Source organism: Sturnus vulgaris, chromosome 4 (genome assembly GCF_052056855.1).
Source record: "Sturnus vulgaris isolate bStuVul1 chromosome 4, bStuVul1.hap1, whole genome shotgun sequence".
In the NCBI taxonomy this organism is placed as follows: domain Eukaryota; kingdom Metazoa; phylum Chordata; class Aves; order Passeriformes; family Sturnidae; genus Sturnus; species Sturnus vulgaris.
The window spans coordinates 49447823-49453520 of record NC_142246.1 but is presented as its reverse complement, the minus strand read 5'-3'; the positions used below and the strand labels follow the sequence as shown (position 1 = coordinate 49453520).

Below are 5698 nucleotides of genomic sequence, written 5' to 3'. Positions count from 1 at the left end.
TGTTGCCATTGATCTGTTTCTACTGAACACAATCACGTCCTGGCTTGTTAGAGATTAGTTCATTACAAAGAAAGAAACGCAGAGAAGTTAAAATATTTCCAAAGAAGCATTTGACATCCTTCCTTTTGGATGGGGAACCACACCAACACTGCTTACATAAGAGGTCAAATGACTGTCTTCCATGTTAGTTCTGCACTGTGCTCAGCGGAGCCTTTCTGGTTTATTTGCCTTTGACTTGGACATAAAGCTGAGTCTTGATTCAAGAAAAATCAATATTCACACTTGTTTTCATTTACACGGACATTGGCTTGGTCTCCTAAACAAAGAGAATGATGGGGAATTTTTGTACGAGTTCAGATAGGTAACATTCTCTTTCCGCAACCTGGCATTGTATTTTCACTTGGTCTTTTACCTCTGGCTTTGTTTTAACGGCTCAAATTATTAGGAAGAGTATCAAACCTCCAGCTCTAACCACAGTCCCACTGCGAGGTGTGTGAAGGTATGTGCATCTGCCCCTCAGGTCCACACTGCTCTTCTAATGTGCCTCTGATCGAGCAGGTAGGAAAGACCTCCTGGGTGTGTGAACAGTGCTGCTTCCTCTATGGCTTCAGAGCTGCTGCTAAGATCTTCAGGAAGGAGAGCGGTATTGTACCCATTTTTAGATGGTTTTTAAAGTTGCCGGTGCTTGGCTGTCTTAAACGTCTGAGTTCCTAGAACTTTGAATGAGATCAAATCTATGAGTGAAGAGATGATGGTGCAGACCAACTTCTGATTCCGGTGATCCAAGAATCTGCACTACTACTTTTACCTTCTGAATAAGGCATGGATGTGACGGTATGCACAGTAATACTGATGTGCTATGGTTTTTGAATGATAGCAGTCTTCCTTTGTCCCATTCCTAAACCGTGGGCATTATTTGCCTTAACCTTGTTCAGTAGGGACATTATTCTATATTCTTACATGAAGTGAAAAGCACTCTTTTTCCATACCTTCACACAACAGCATTAAAACAAGGCCTAAGTAGTACAACCAATGTTCAAAGATGCTCTACCTTTTAAGTTTACAAAACATACCAAATTCATACCTTGTTCTAAGTTGATCTCAAGAAGAAAGGGTGTTCTCCAAATACTCCTTCAGCTCTTCCTCACAGCTCACCGTTTGCCTTTTTTCTAAGATTGTATCCAGATCACTTTCATCATCTAAGGCCACATAAAAAAGCTAGTAAAAATGGTTTCGTAGATACTAAAATCTCCCCAGCTCTTTAGGATTCAAGGAAGTTAATTATGCACATATCTTCTACACCCAGAAGAGAAAGCTACCTCAGCAAAACTCATCGCCTATGAAAATCTTCCTAGATAATGAACACCTCTGACACTGCCACCCCAAGTTGGTGTTCTGAAACAATGAGAACCTCACATCCAATCAGACTCTAGACCTGCACAAGATCTCGTCATAGCAACTTGCAGCCACTTTCTACAGAAAGCAGCAGTGATCTCTATCGCTGTTGCCACACCAACAATAAGACAGGACTGTCCATTCAGCGTGAATCAAGCAGTTAGCAAAAATGCACCTGACAGAATGAAACTGAAGAGGAGAAATTCCCATCTAAAAGTCAAAGATTACATTTTTAATTTTATAGCAGGTATTTTGAATTTCAGAGGGCTCTTTGCATTAAGAAGTCCTGTCTTTATAGCACACCCTTGTTTTTATGTTTCTACCTGGATTATGGCCATTTAGCCGTCTCCTTCAAATCACTCCAAAGAAAAACATTCAAGTGAACAAGTTCTTTCTAAACTGCTGGAAGGTGAAATGAATGAGTAAGAGGATATGTAACATGATAAAAGGCTGCCTGGAATTTTACGACTGGTATCCAACATGGCGTCTTCTATCTGGAGAGTAAAAAAAAATCAGTCTCCAAGTAAACTGGTAAGAATGCGGATTCTCAAAACTTCTGTTTATTCTGGCACCATAAAGCACCAAATCACATTCTATAATTTATCCCTTTAGAAACAACTGCCCGACTTTTTTTATGTATAGAAAAGATTGGAAGACATTTGGGAGATCATTTCCAGCTCTTCCTGAAGTCTGATCTTAAGCAGACTGGGCCATACGTCATTCATCGCTATCCTATGTATTTCAGATAGAAATGATCATAAAAATACAATCTATTTCTATTACAAATAATAAACACAAGAATTATGAACACTTCCACATGAAACTCTTCCACACCAAACTGTTTCTCTGGAGTGTTTTGTCACACTATGGACCTCTTTCTAAGGTGACATCAATAGCCTACCACGCAGAAGGCATTGCAGGTGGGAGCACAGGAAGAACAGACTAATCCCAAGGAGTGATGAAGATATATGTCATCAAATAAAAGAAACGTACATCCACGTGCTCCACTTCTTCTTCAAACCTACATTTTCGTTTCTCAGTCATCTGAAGCATGTTGGAGTGCACAACTTCAGCATCTTCTGCTGTGCAAATGTTCACATCCAACAGGGTCATCTGAAGGAAAAGAAGAACAAATTATTGACATGCACAGAAGAAATACTGTGTGGCTTTCAGAGAGCCTGGCTAAACGTAGTGTTTCTTTTCTTGTGATGGACAGAGATAGATTCAGCCTCCCACATGCCATATTAGATTACTAAACAATACCATCTGGTTGGACACAAAGGGAGAAATTGAGGCAGAGGTGGAATTTCTTTCCCAAGATAAGACAGATTTAGCACAAGGGCTGAGGCTCCTTGCATCTTCCACATTCATGTAGGACAGCACTCCCTTCATTACTGGCATTTGTTACGGCTTTTCCACATTTCAAGCACAAATACCAACTACTACTGTGAAACCAAACGGATGGCTTACTTTTTGAACAGAGTAAGGCGGAGGTTAAAAAGGAATTCCACTTGTTATCTCACTGTCTGGTGCATCTTTACTCTCTCTAATGACACATTGGACCACGGCTATCACAGCCAAAAGCTGTGGCACTCAACTTGCACATCTGCCCTTTCTCCTGACATTTGCCCTCGACCAGCTCATACTGGATGCTCATTTTCTCCACGCACTCCACATTAGGGCTGTCTGAATGATACGGAACAGACCACAGTCAAAATTCCCATCTTTCACAGTGCAGTGTGACATGGAAACATGACAGAGGCCATGTGCTGAATCTCAGCACACGGAACAGATGCCAGCAGTGCCTACAGACACCAGACATTACCAGCCAAAGAAATCAAGACATTTTCATACACAGCTGTTTATCATTATGCTTCAAAGTAGCAAGGTACTTAACAATCGCTACCAACTTCTTTGCTACCATACAGGCTACAAACATCCCAACTGGATGTGCTCTGGAGCAAGAGAAGGCAGACACAGAGCGGGAAGGCATGCTGCAAGGACACAGAGAAAGGAAGTATCTCCAATACTTCCCCTCTTCTTCTCATACTTCCCCTCTTCTTCTCCAGGAGTTAAAAAGGAGTATTTTTGTATGACTGAGAAGGGATCCACGTCAAAATTAACATTTGATTTCCCCCAGATTCATTCTAACCGAGCCAGTTCCTGCTAGATCTCCCCATGCACAGGTGTTTGTACTGGCCAAAGGAAAGCCATGCCACAGGCAGCTTCTTTGGCTCTTACTGCCACCTCCAAGCAACTGAGAAGGTATGTGGCAACACACGGAACAAAGAATAGAGCAAACATGCACTCTCAAAGCAACCGTCTGCCTCATCGTTGCCCAGGAGAAAAGAAAATATTGCTTGAATTCCAGACTGTTCTTAGGATTTCCCGACCTACCTAGACTTTTGTTTCAATTCTCCAGAGTTCTGCACCATTCGTTTCCATCAGATTTGGCACGTGTTGGAGGCAACAGGGTGCTATCAAAGCAGGAAACAAGAGTCAGGTATCCTAAAATACAAACCAGTCAGTACTTCAAATATAAAATTATGAATCCGAATATCCATACTACTGGGCGTTCTTTTATTTACAGCCATCTTGGCAATGAAAATAAACCTGAGATTGTTGTTGTTCAAGGCCAACTGTTTACTGCCCGATAAGGAACTAACTGTCATCTACCTGGTTCCTACATCCACCGTAAAAAACCTCCCTGTAAAGATCGTAATGCATTGCACCCACACCAATGTGTCTTGTGTTCAGGATGGATATTCAAACGTAGCAACGTTAGATTTCTATCCAGACTCCTCTCTTCATTTATTCCGCAAATAAAATCCCACGCCATGGAGAAAAAAATGCCTTGACAAAAACACCAAGTTCTAGCTCTCCACCCCTCTTTGCCCATTTCTGCTATGTTTCGAGATTTACTTCTGCATTCCTCCATTTTTAGAGCCTGATCGCCACCTATTAAGTGTAGCTGGGGCACTGAAAATCAAGAATGCATTTTTTCCATTCAAAAGAGCTGTACAGAAATAGATGTAGACCCTGCCTTACTGCTGCATTTAGCAATCACACATTGACAGGAAGCAAAGTGCATTTTGTAGCCAAGTCCTTCATTAACTCCAGCAACAATTGTTTTCCTTTATGCTATACCCTCTTTTGCCATACCCGATATATTGCAAAACCTTCAGTCTCTCTTCACTGAGTACCATCTGCTCCTTTATCAACTTTTCCATTTCCATATTCACAGTTGGGGGATTCTGTATTTCTTCACTTGCCATAAATTCTCTGCAGGATGGAAAGTAGATATGTAGAATGGAATCACATGATATATGTGATATCATACGTGGTATCACGTAGAAAGAAAAAATGATCAAGTATTACTTTAACAGAAACCAAAAGTGAACACTAGCCTCTTGGTGTTGCTCATTGTCCAAAAGAAGACTGCCAAATTTCTGACCTGAAACTCTGAACTCCACACTTCTTTTGCATGAGCTTCCAGTCCCTTGCCATTTCAGTTGATGCCATTTTTCTTTCTCAAGCTCTGATTTCATTCGATTCAAGAGTAGCTTGGCAGTTGCCCTCTCATTATCCAGCAGTGCTCCGTTTATATTCTGTGTATTAAAAAACAAAACCAGAAGTAGAAGCAGCATACAACATGCAAAAACAAACCAAAAATTGTCTCTTCTACAGAAAATGAGGGGAGAAAAGAACACAAATGATAACCAATACCCCGTCAAGTAGAAATTTCTTCTATATTTCAGTGATTGATAGGCAGAAAAAATGAATTTCATCTGGGGAAAGAAAGACATTCTAGGAATATTCAGACTGCTATCTTGCCCCAGGTAAAACATTTACCATGGCCTTAGCGTTAATGAGCTTGTGAACATCAGCTGCCAAGAGGAAGGACATTTCCTCCAGTTTCACACAATACTTGGTCAGTACATCTGCTATCTGTGCAATCAAAGAATACAGAAAAGCAACAACAATGAAAAGTAGAACTCAAATATCAATTTCCCAAGTTAAAATCTACATGAACAAGACAATTTTTCCATTCAAGTGAATTCGATTTAATTAATTCATTAACTACATAAGTAGCATTCTCACGTTCAAGAGTAGAATTCAAAGAATCGACGTTGCTTCTTCTGAGACATTGAAGCCTGAGTAGATCCCAACTTCAAATCTAGTAGGACGGCATGAAAGCAATACCTGCTACATTTAGTACATGTAAACTACAAAGAACATCTAGAACAGCTCTAAAAGATGCACAAACCCATGAACTTTGAAGGAGACGCTAGCAAGAAATGTG

At 40.6% G+C, this 5698-nt stretch overlaps 1 long non-coding RNA gene across 2 annotated transcripts; it reads right to left on the bottom strand.

The window, feature by feature from the left end:
• Window positions 1–1162: 1162 nt before the first annotated feature.
• LOC148224011 (uncharacterized) lies at window positions 1163–4998 on the bottom strand. Of its 2 annotated transcripts, XR_015803569.1 has the most exons (5): window positions 4850–4998; window positions 4558–4677; window positions 3793–3872; window positions 2421–2508; window positions 1163–1199 (listed from the first exon to the last, which is right to left on the bottom strand). It is a non-coding gene; the product is annotated as an uncharacterized LOC148224011 (long non-coding RNA). The 2 variants fall into 2 exon arrangements; XR_015803568.1 differs by lacking the exon at window positions 1163–1199 and having other exon boundaries at window positions 2331–2508.
• Between the last annotated feature and the right edge of the window lie 700 nt (window positions 4999–5698).